Below are 12083 nucleotides of genomic sequence, written 5' to 3' on the forward strand. Positions count from 1 at the left end.
CATGTTTTCCTTTGCAAAACAAAAGGGATGCGGAGAGCGTGGAAGTTACAGCAAGTCAAGTGAATGTAGAATTTGGCAAGGAAAGTTTACAGAGAATGTCAGACAACCCAGACAAGAATGGTCTTTGAGAGCTTAGTGTCCCTGTGCACAGCAGGGGACTGGAGCCATTTTGAGCACCAAAACAAGATGAGGATGCACACGAAGAGTTCCAGTCTGACAGTTAACGTTGGTTACAAGCAAGAGAAATGTGCAGATGCTGGAAATCCGAGCAACACCCACAAAATGATAAAGGAACTTAGCAGACCAGGAAATATCAATGGAAAAGAGTAAACAGTCGACGTTTCGGACCGGCACCCTTGAGCAGGACTGATATTGGTCCTTTAACTTACTTACACCTCGGTGGGACTCGGTGGGAGTTTATAGCTGGCAACAAAGCCCCGGTTTAATGTGCTCGGAGTGATGGAATCTATCACTGAGTTTAACAACGAACGGTGATGAGATACAGATTCTCAGGGGACAGATGAGGAAAGAGAGTGAACGCCCCTTTCTTCTCGGAAGACTCTACCGTCCTGGGCTCACAGCAGCCTGAGTTATTCCACCTTCCCAATGCCCAATGAATTGATCGCGTAAACACAAGTTCTTTGTCCGCTTTTATTTGTCCTTTTAAGACAATATTCTTCTTGAAGAATGCTGCAAAAGTTTTACTTCTCCCGTCGGGGAATTGAACCCCGGTCTCCCGCGTGACAGGCGGGGATACTAACCACTATACTAACAAAGAACTGCAAATGAAACCTCTTGGCATAAGTATTCAAGAGTACACGAAGATAAATAGATTTGTCTTGCTGTTTATTGATTGTAATACTGGAGCCTTTCACTCGTGTCCTTCCCACAACACTGTCTCAGTTTTCTCGCTATCTCGCTATTATCGCTATTTCTCCAGCGATATGGTCACTTTTTTGTGTTCAACGACTAGTGAAACGTACCGTTCTCATTCGAGCCCAACTCCGTGTTGTTGCAAAGATCATTTTTAATCACAGTATATATATCAGATTTTGTTATGGTTCAGCAGGGAAACGATTTGTAGCTCATCGAATCCACTTCAACCAAACACTTCACTGAAAAATGTGTATATCCGGGCGGACGGAGAACGGCGACCTAAACTGGATATATCAGGAACTGCAGCAGAGTGATGCATCAGAGTCACCAGAGTTTGAAACCAGTCCCAGCCACGGTCATACACCACTGGAGACGGTTCAGGACCCGAGTCCCCCGCAGAATAATAGAACGATGGTGATATAATGCTGAACATAGCTGTCTTCCAGGTAATTGACGCAGATTCGATTTCCGACGATCGTAGTTGGTAGACTTTTGATCTTCTTCCATCGAAACTGTCAGATGTAAACCACTCACAGAATCCAATCCGTGCAGACTTCTAGCGTCCGGGTGCTCTAACCCTGCCAACTGGCGTACGAACTCCCGAAATTATTTAAATATCTGAGTGGGTGTAAAATTACTGTTCACCCTAGGCTGGCCGGTGGATCATGGATGGATTTGCTGTCCCTCACATTTTCCCCGGTGAACCGATCAATACAGCTCCCTGTTCTCACTCCAATCCAGGTTCCCACAACAAACCAGGACACATCAAAACGTGTCGGATGATGTGTTCACACTGAGTGGGTCAGTCTACTCACCACCCACTCTGTGTAATTATACCCTGTGGCATCTCTCTCCTCATTCCCCGGCCCCATCATTACGACATGATAGATAGGTATCTTATGGATAGGGGAATCAAGGGATATGGGGACAAGGAAGGAACCGGGTATTGATAGTAGATGATCAGCCATGATCTCAAAATGGCGGTGCAGGCTCGAAGGGCCGAATGGTCAACTTCTGCACCTATTGTCTATTGACATCTGCAGAGTTCCTCATGTTTGCTCAATAAATTTAACATTTTATTCTGATTAACAAGTATAATATGGAATCAAAGTATCATGCAACCCTGACACAGGCCTTTCGGCCCACAGTGTCCATGTTGACAATCAACTACCGATCACACCAGAAAAGAGCTCGCTTACCAGCTATTGCCTCCAGTATCTTGAGGATTCCAGTGCTCGTCCGGACAACTCTCTAATATTGTGAGTGTACCTGCCTCCACCAGTCACTCAGCATGGGTTCCAGTTTCCAAACACCATCTGCATGAAGTTCTTCATCCGATAAAAGAGAGTTGAGGGTATATATAGGACCAATACAACATGACGCTGGAGATATATTAATGTGAGATGCAGAGATGGCAGAGGAACTGAATGAGTATTTTGCATCATTCTTCACAGCGGAAGTCAGCTGCAGTATACCGGCCATTCTAGAGTGTCAATGAAGTGAAGTATGTGTAGTGGAAATTACGACCGAGAAGGTGCTCGGTATGCTTAGTGGTCTGATGGTGGCTGAATCTCCTCGACCTGATGGAATGCAACCTCGGGTTCTGGAGGAAGTACCTGGAGAGATTGTGGAGGTATTAACAATGATCTTTCAAGACTTGATAAATTCTGGCATTGTCCTGGATGACTGGAACATTGCAAATGTTACTCTCCTATTTAAGAAGGGCACGAGGCAGCAGGATGCAAGCTAGAGACCAATTTGCGTGACATCAGTGGTTGGAAAGTTCTTGGAGTCGATAGTTAGGGATGATATTCCGGAGTAGCTGGAGAAACATGATAAGATAGGCCAAAGCCAGCATGGCTTCCTGAAAGGAAAATGCTGCCTGGCTAACTTACTGCAATTCTTCGAGGAAATTACAAGCAGGGTAACAAAGGGGATGCAGTGGATGTGGTGCCCTTGGATTTTCAGAAGGCATTTGACGAGGTGCTGCACAGGAGACTGTTCAGACAGATAAGGGCCCTGAAATAACAGGCAGGTAACTAGCATGGGGGGAGCATTGCTTGTTCGGCAGAGAGCAGAGAGTGGAATAAATGCATACTATTCTGGCTGGCTGCCCGTTACTTTTGGTGTTCCACAGGGTTCGGTGTTGGAACAGTTGCTTCTTATGATGTATGTCCATGACTTGGACTATGGGATTAATCAATTAATGTCTAAATCTGCCGATAATACAAAGATAGGTGAAGGAGTCGGTGGTGTTGAGAATACAGAGACCCTGCAGAGAGACTTAGATAGTTTAAAGGAATGGGCAAAGAAGTGGCAAATGAAATAACATATTGGAAAGAGTATGGTCATGCACATTGGTGGAAGAAATAGACGGACAGAATACTATTTAGCTGGTGAGATAATTCAAAGATGCAGAGATGCACAGGGAATTTAGGAGCCCTTGTTCAGGATACCCTGCCGCCACCATCGTCCCCGTGCCGAAGAAGTCTTCAGTGTCTTGCCTAAATAACTACGTCCCGTTGCACTCACATCCATGATCATGAAGTGTTGCGAGAGGCTCGTCATGAGGCATATCAACACAATCATCCCTCAGAAACTGGAAAGCTGAGCCTACTGGGCCTGAACACCTCCCTCTGCAACTGGATCCTAGACTTCCTGGCTAGGAGACGTCAGGAAGTCCGGATCGGGAGCAGCATCTCCAACACCATCACACTGAGCACGGGGCCCCCCAGGGCTGTGTGCTCAGTCCACTGCTGTTCACTCTGCTGACCCACGACTGTGCAGCAACGCACAGCTCGAACCATATCAACAAGTTCGCCGATGACACGACCGTGCTAGGTCTCATCAGCAAGAATGACGTGTCAGCTTACAGAGAGGAGGTGCAGAGTATAATGGACTGGTGCAGAGCAAACAACCTGTCTCTGAATGTGCACAGAACAAAAGAAATGGTTGATGACTTCAGGAGAGCATGGAGCGACCACTGCCCGCTGAACATTGATGGTTCCTCTGTAGAGATCGTTAAGAGCACCAAATTTCTTGGTGTTCACCTGGCGGAGAATCTCACCTGGTCCCTCAACATCAGCTCCATAGCAAAGAAAGCCCAACAGCATCTCTACTTTCTGCGAAGGCTGAGGAAAGTCCATTTCCCACACCCCGTCCTCATCACATTCTACAGGGGTTGTATTGAGAGCATCCTGAGCAGCTGCATCCCCGCCTGGTTCGGAAATTGCACCATCTCGGATCTCAAGACCCTGCAGCGGATAGTGAGGTCAGGTGAGAAGATCATCGGGGTTTCTCTTCCCGTCATCGCGGACATTTACACTACACGCTTCATCCACAAAGGAAACAGGAATATGAAGGACCCCTCGCACCCCTCATACAAACACTTCTCCCTCCTGCCGTCTAGGAAAAGGCGCCGAAGCATTCGGGCTCTCACGACCAGACTATATTCTTCCCCCAATTTGTCAGACTCCTCAATACTCAGAGCCTGGACTGACACCTTACTGCCCTATTGTCCTGTTCATTATTTATTGTTATGCCTGCACTCTTTTGTGCACTTTATGCAGTCCTGGGTAGGACTTTAGTCTAGTGTAGTTGTTGTTTGTTTTTCTCTGTGTTGTTTTTACATAGCTGAGTCTAGTTTTTGTACTGTGTCCTGTAACACCATGGTCCTGAAAAACGCTGTAAGGACGGAGCTGTGTGCTCCCAGCTTCCATAATCTGAGAAAAAGCCAGAGAGTAAACAATAAATAATGAGGAATGGGAACTCTGAGAGCACATCTAAAGTTCAAAGTAATATCATTACCAATATTGCACTCTGGGGTTTATTTACTTGCTGGCCTACACAGTGGATCTGAGAAATACAACAACGTCAATGAACGAAAAACTACACACAAGCAGAATGGCAAACAACCAATGTGAAAATAAGTAAATTAATAATAAATAGATAGATAGCAGTAAAAAAGAAATAACACTTAGATATGAGCCTGCATGTTTGAGGACTGCGCCTGTAAGCCACGGCATTGTCATGCGCCGGGATGGTCGTTGGGAGCCTGTTGAGAGATGAGCTCGGTGGGCTGGGATGTCTGGACTATGAACATACACATTCCGAGTCGATGTATTTTACTGATATTCTGAATGCGCTTGTTGACTTATATGTGCATGGACTGGGCATCAAGCCTCGGTGTGGCGGGGGTGGGTGGGGGTGGCTGTGGTGGTTGTCGGGAATATTTTATTCCTTGAATCTGATTTTGGTCCGTTGATAATGTGTTTTAGCACCTGGATGCACTCGGATAGCACCGGCTCCTCATGGCCACATTATGGAGAGGACAGGATTATACCAGGATGTGTGTGGAGAAGTTTTACCGGGTTAAGTCCTGGGCGCTCAGGATGAGGCTGTTCGTTACAGATATCTCCTTCTCTCAGCTTCTGCGTCTCCGCTGCATCTGCTCTCAGAATCAGGTTTTCATTCTAGAACAAAGGAGATGCCCTCAAAAGGGCGTCTCTCCCTCCACCATCAACTCAACTCTCAACTGCATCTCTTCCGTTTCCAGCATTTCTGCTCGAACACCATCCTCCCTCTACGTCACCAGTGACATAGTTTCGCTTGTCCACACCTACCACCACACCAGCCTCCGTAGCCGGCACATAATTATCTGTAGCTTCCGCCATCCCCAATTGGATCCCATCACGAAGCACATCTTTCCCTCCTCTGCAATATGACACCCCCACACACTTTATGATTCCACACAGACCGCTCCCTATGCGACTTCCTTGTTCGTTCGCCCGACCCCACAGATCTCTGTCCTGTTTCTTAACCCTACAAATGGAGCAAGTGCTAAACCTGCCCCTGCACCTCGTCCCTCATTGGTTTTCAATGTCCATGTGAGGCGACATTTCACCTACGAGTTTGTTTGGGATCATATACTGTGTCTGGTGCTCCCGGTGTGGCCTCCTGTATATTGGTGAATAAGACGAAGATTGGGATACCATTTCACCGAGCACCTACTGCTTGAAGAAGTGAGATCTATCCGTGGCCACCAATTGTATTTCCACTTCCCATTCCAATTCTGATATGTCAATCCATGGCCTCCTACTGTCACGATGAGGCCACACTCAGGATGGAGGAACAACACCTTACATTCCGTCTGGGCAGCCTGCAACTTGATGGCATGCACATTGATTTCTCGAACTTTCATTAATGCCCCCACCCCACCCGCTCTCTCCTTCATCAGTCCCCTTCCCTTTTTCCGTCACTCACTTTATCTCTTTGCCTGTCCATCGCCTCCCTCTGGTACTCCTCACCTTTTTCTTTCATCCAAGGCCTTCTATCCCTACAAATCAAACTCCCCCTTCTCCAACCCCTTATCTCACCCTGTTCCCTCCCCCGCCATTTAAATCCACTCCTCATCTTTGTTTCTCTACAGCTGCCAAGCGGTCTAGGCCCGAAACGTAGAATGAACTTTTTCCCCATCGATGCTGCCTGGACTGTTGATTTGTGTGTGTGTGTGTGTGTGTGTGTGTGTTTATTGCTTGGAACTCCAGCATCTGCAGTTTTTCTCTTGTTTCTGTGGTGCATGAAAACGGCTTCGCGTTTGGTGAAGGAATCTGGGCCCAGAACAAAGTGTTTGCCAACTTGGTCTGGGCCCGGTGCCCGGGTCCTAATGAGAGGTATCATACACTGTATAGACTATATAAACGACGGCCTGATCGGAGGCGTGAGCTGACTTCCCTCGCTCTCCGTGATCTTTACTCCTCTCTCCATGGTGCAGTTCCGTCATTCAATCAATTTAAACGCCGGCCCAGACAGACTGAAGACTTCTTGTTGGTCGCGACGAGAGCCGGTTTCTCTTTATCTCCGCGATAGTCATCTCTATGGCGCTGAGCCTGAGAAGACTGCCCCCGGCTGCTGTGCACCGTGCCCGCTATTATGATGAACTGATAAGGGAGACTTTCGGCCGACTCCAAATTGTTGTTCGCTTCAATTGTTTACATGATTTGTATTTTTTTTCTCTTTTGCGTCGACTGTTGGTCTTTTATTCAGTAAATTACTTTTCCCCTGCTAATTCAATCTTCAATCTAGAAATAACTTGTTTCAGAACATCACCTGCTCAGAATTCGGGGGGCCATGTAGTCGACTCACAGTAAATCACGGGTAGTTTGCTGTGAGTGTTAGAGTGTGGACCGTTTAATCTGCTTGGAAGTAGGTACAGAGGAGATGTCAGGAGTAGGTATTTTTGTGCGCAAAGAGTAGTGAGTGCATGGAAAGGGCTGCCGGCGACTGTGGTTGAGGTGGATACAATAGGGTCTTGTAAGAAGGTAGATACATGAGGCTTAGAAATATAGAGGGCTCTGGTCATCCCCAGGTAATTTCTAAGGTAAGTACATGTTCGGCACAGCATTGTGGGCTGAAGGGCCGGTATTGTGGGGTAGGTTTTCTATGTTTCTATATTTCTATGTTTATTAACGGAACTCATAATTAGTCGAAGGTCACGCTTTATTGTCTCTGCACAAACAACAGCCTAACGATGCTGACTCCGGGCCAACAACTTGGAAAGTGAATTCTACTGTTCCCTCTGTGCCAATACTCACTCAGACAACTTGTCCAGTTTATGGCACCGGAGTAGGGGGATCTTCGTGGGCCAAACATTTGATCATTTCCTCTCCGGCCCCTGGCGTGTGGGTTCTTCCTCGCGATGGGGATTCTCCGGAGTTGTCACTGACAGCACAATCGAAGTGTCCACATTTATCCCTGTTACCAACTAAACATTACATTCCAGAGTCATTGGCTTGCTGTAGGTCATTTGGTTGACCGTTTATACCATTTTATTAGCTCTGCTCCAGGCCAGCATTCATTTATTACCCTCTTCCCAGCAACTGATAGTCTACAATTTATGGCTGTTTGTTCTCTTCAGTAAGCAGCTCGAATCTCACTCCAGGCAGCCACCGATACCCACAAACCCGCATCTTCTGATATATCAAACGACACCTCACAGATCTCCCGTCCACTAAATTTCCTGAAACATCATTGTGTCTACTTTAAAATACAGAAAACACAGCAACTCCATCTCACAAAACGGAGAATGTAAAACAGTTTCACAAAATGTCAGCCTCCATCTCCAATCACATGGCTGGAACAAAGACAATTGATATGTCTGCTTCCACTATCCCTGATCCGTCGAGTTCTGCGCTTTCTTTCATATTTTACATCCACTCTGATCAACAAGCTAATGCTCCCTTTTCCAGAACGAGGCTGAGATCGTACTTGATCGTTGGGATAGGGCTGACCCTACCTCGGAGACGGAGGCGTCGACCTCATCAATGAACTGACGGGAGGGTCCAGCATGGAAGCGGTTGTGAACCGCCTCCTCAGGTGAGTGAATGACGAATCAGCCTCGGAATCCCAACAAAAAGGTATTGTAGGCGAGGTACGTCGGGTAAGGGGCGCCGCCACCTGACTGTAATCCCTGATAAATCGGCGATCCGTTTTGCAAACCCCCCAGAAAACGCTGAAAGTGCTTGGGGGTTGTGGTTTTGGGCCATTCTTCCACCGCTCGGATCTTCTCGAGGTCTGCCCTCAGCTGCCCACTCTCAATGATGTAGCCCAGGAAGCTGACCGAAGGGACGTGGAACTCACATTTCTCAGCCTTCACAAATAACTTGTTCTCCCACAGTCTCTGGAGGGCTGGACGGTCATGGTGAATGTGGTTCTGGGGGCTGCTAGACAATAGTAAGATATCATCTAGGTAGCCGAAACCGAAAGGAATAATAAAGTCCCTCTGCATATGATTCATTAGGGCTTGAAAAACGGTGGGGGCATTGGTGAGGCGAAACGGCATGAACAAGCATTCAGACTGGCCGAAATGTGTATTAAAAGCCGTCTTCCACTCATCTCCGTCCCTCATCCTGACTAGATGGTAGGCGCTTCGATTTTCCACCTCCGAGAAGATGGTGGCTCTGTGAAGAGTGAATGAGGGGTAGTGGGTACTTCTTTTTAACTGTTATATTGTTTAGTCCTCGGTCATCAATACAAGGACAATTCGTCTCATGCTTCTTCATTACAAAGAAGAAACCGTCGCCTATCGTGGAGGATGAATGTCGAATAATGCCCGCCGCTAAGGACCCACTAATATATTTCTCCATGGCTTCTCTCTCCGCGCGGGATAAGTAATAAAGACGACTGGTGGGCAACGAGGCTCCGGGGAGAAGGTCGATAGCGCAATCATACGGGAGGTGCGGAGGCAGGGAAAGAGCCCGTTGTTTGCTTAATACGTCCCAGGTCATGGAATTCTGCAGGGACTCTGGACAAGGCGAGGGCTTCCAAGGCAGGCGAGGTCGTGGGAACCTCCATAATGGGTAGAGCAGACAGCAGACAGGTAGCGCGGCAAAACTGGCTCCAGCTGGCTATACTCCCGCTAGACCAGTCGATGTAGGGGTTGTGGTGGTTCAGCCAGGGACATCCTAGAAGTTCAGTGGCTTGATGTGAATGGGTGAGATTAACACTACCCAAATCAAAAAGAGAGTGGAATGTTCTGTCGCCAGAGCTGCGCAGTACTTCTTACATTAATATTTTAAAATATAGACTCAATCAAATCAATTTAGGGGATCGAGTCAACAAAGCTCACTTTGCAATTTAACTCTCAGGCCGTTCACACCGACTGCGCGTTATAACAGTTGTCCGGCGGCGTTTGCGGAGCACCAAGCTGAATCAGAATCATACCTCCTCTCGATGATTTCCGGACAGAATCAAGGTCAGCGCTGGCCTACAGTGGGTAAACCGAGCCAGCAGTTTTTGTGCAGCGCCCGGGTCTCCAGAGGGATACTTAACGTCTCCCGAGTTATTCTGGCCCGGGAGATTATGTCCTCGTCCAGCAGATTTCCTTCGGCACCGGAATCCACCAAGGCAGATAGGGACAGGGACTTGTCGATAGTTCACAGTAGCCGAGATCTGCATCCGGGTCTCGGAGACTGAACGATGTGTCGTCCGGCACACCTGGATCCTCTTTCTACTAGTGGTCCCTCCCTTTTGGCCGCAGGACCTGATCCTGGAAATGTCCCGGCTCGTCGCAATGGAGAAAATCCCCAGCTCCCTGCCTCCTGCTGGCTAGAGAGATCAGAGAGTCCAGGCTGTCCGCGTCCTCCCTCGCTGCCAATTCATCTTTTGTCTTATCTGAGAGGCCCTGTCGAAACATTTCCCGTAGAGCCTCGTCATTCTACCCAGAATCGGCCGCCAATGTTCGGAACTCGATGGAGTATTTTGCTACGCTTCGCGAAGCCTGACAGAGAGTTATCAAGCCCTTAGCGGCGTCCTTACCGCGAATGGGGTGTTCAAAGACCTTCCTCATTTCGGAGACGAAAGAGGGGAAGGAGGAACAAACATCTGGTTGGTTGTCCCAGGTCGCGGTGGTCCATGCCAAGGTAACACCTCGTAGCAGCCCCATGATGTACACAATCTTTGATCTGTCCGAGGTGTACGGACGTGGCTGTTGCTCAAAGACCAAAGAGCTTTGTAATATAAGGCCTGCCACTTCCCTAGGTTCCCAGCGTAGGATTCCGGCCCGGGTATGTACAGTTCTCCAGGGGACTGTGTTGCCGACCAAAGGGGCGTGAAAATCCCAGACTGTGCGGTTTGGTCAGTCGGGGTTGTTGGAAGGGACGGAGTAAGGGAAGTGGATGCCCGGTCAACCTGCTAACTGACCTTCCTCACATTCGTGGACACACACGAAGGTTTTCCGTGACCTCTCTGAACAGTTGGTCGTGGGTGCCCAGTAGGTAGCCCAGGCTGGCGGGGGCCTGTTGCACGATGTCCGTGTTTGCTGGGTTCACTCTTGGCCAGTTCGCTCAGTTGCAAGGACGAGGCTGAGGGCGACCTCAAGTGCAGGACACAGGCGCGAAGGCAGAGACGTGAGGCGTTAGCACCGTCGCTAACGAGGAACCGGTCCCCAGGAGAGTTTTACACGGAGACAAGGTTTACGACGATATATCCAGGAAATGATGCGGAGCTGAGAACCGACAGTCCTGAGGAATCAGGAAACGAGGTTTACTCACACCAGCGTCGACCAACGAACCGGCAAACCAGAGCTGTGACGCTCGAGTTTTATCCTATGTTCGCTAAAGGGAACCCGGTGTGCTGTAATTAGCGGAACTGGGAATGATTGGAAATCAGACGACGGGATTAAAGCACAATTAAGAAGGTAATATCAAGATGGAGAATTGCCAGTCGGGACCCTGACAGTCTCTTTTTCTTCTGTGTGCTTCCAACATCGTCAGTTTTGGTTTTTATTCTCATTTCCCTGCAGCATTTTCCTCGATTTTCAACACAACGCAATCGGCTCCGATCTAGCACCTGCTCTCCCATCCTCAACACCACCACCACCGTTTGTGGCCGGAGCGATCTGCACCGGATTTCGTCTCATTGCTTTCTAATGCGTCTATGTTTAAAGCCCATGACTCTGCCTGTTCGATTCCACAACAAAACTGAGCTGTGGTGATGCTCCTTTACCCTGATCGTTGGTGCACTGTGCTTTCGCATAATTCATCCCGTAACAGTTACTACCGTTATCGTTCCGTGAATCCTGCCTGCCGGAACACTGCTATGGTCGGACATGGATCATTTCGTTTCACAACCTCATTCAATAACATCAGTACTGGCGAGCTCTGAAGGCACAGTATCAACTTGTGATTTTGTTTTATCTTTCGTTCCGCGCTTTCTATCTCACTGCTGAATATTTCGGGGTTTCATTGTCTCGTTTGACAATGAAACTCCCAGTATCGGGTAGCGTATGAGGCAGTGGACTCGGGCTGACTGTCTGAGAATCTCTCAGAAAAATACTGCTGCGCCGTGATATTGAAAATGGCGGACAGCAGGCAGCGAGGTCAACTGTTGAATGGTGAGAATCAAAACTTGATCCAAACGGTTTTCTTCGACATACAGAAGTCGCGCTGGATGCTGCGTCCATTGGCCGCGGGAAACTGCCCCTGTGTACGTGGTTGACAGGAGTAAAGACGTGGTGGGAGACAGGGGACTCACCGTGGTCAGGACCAAATCACAAGCAAAAGAGAGTCTCCAGATACTGGAAATAAAAATAATACACACAATGCTGGAGGAACTCAGCAAAGCAGGCAGCATCCATGGAAACGAGAAAACGGTCGACATTTCGGCCTATACACTTCACTAGGACAGTAAAAATTAGATTAGAAGTAAGG

At 48.2% G+C, this 12083-nt stretch overlaps 1 pseudogene; it reads left to right on the plus strand.

Moving 5' to 3' along the window:
• LOC132383849 (uncharacterized) overlaps positions 1 to 12083 on the plus strand; it is a 101098-nt pseudogene that overhangs the window by 37173 nt on the left and 51842 nt on the right.

The sequence above is a fragment of the Hypanus sabinus genome, chromosome 31 (genome assembly GCF_030144855.1).
Source record: "Hypanus sabinus isolate sHypSab1 chromosome 31, sHypSab1.hap1, whole genome shotgun sequence".
NCBI classification, from domain to species: Eukaryota; Metazoa; Chordata; class Chondrichthyes; order Myliobatiformes; family Dasyatidae; genus Hypanus; species Hypanus sabinus.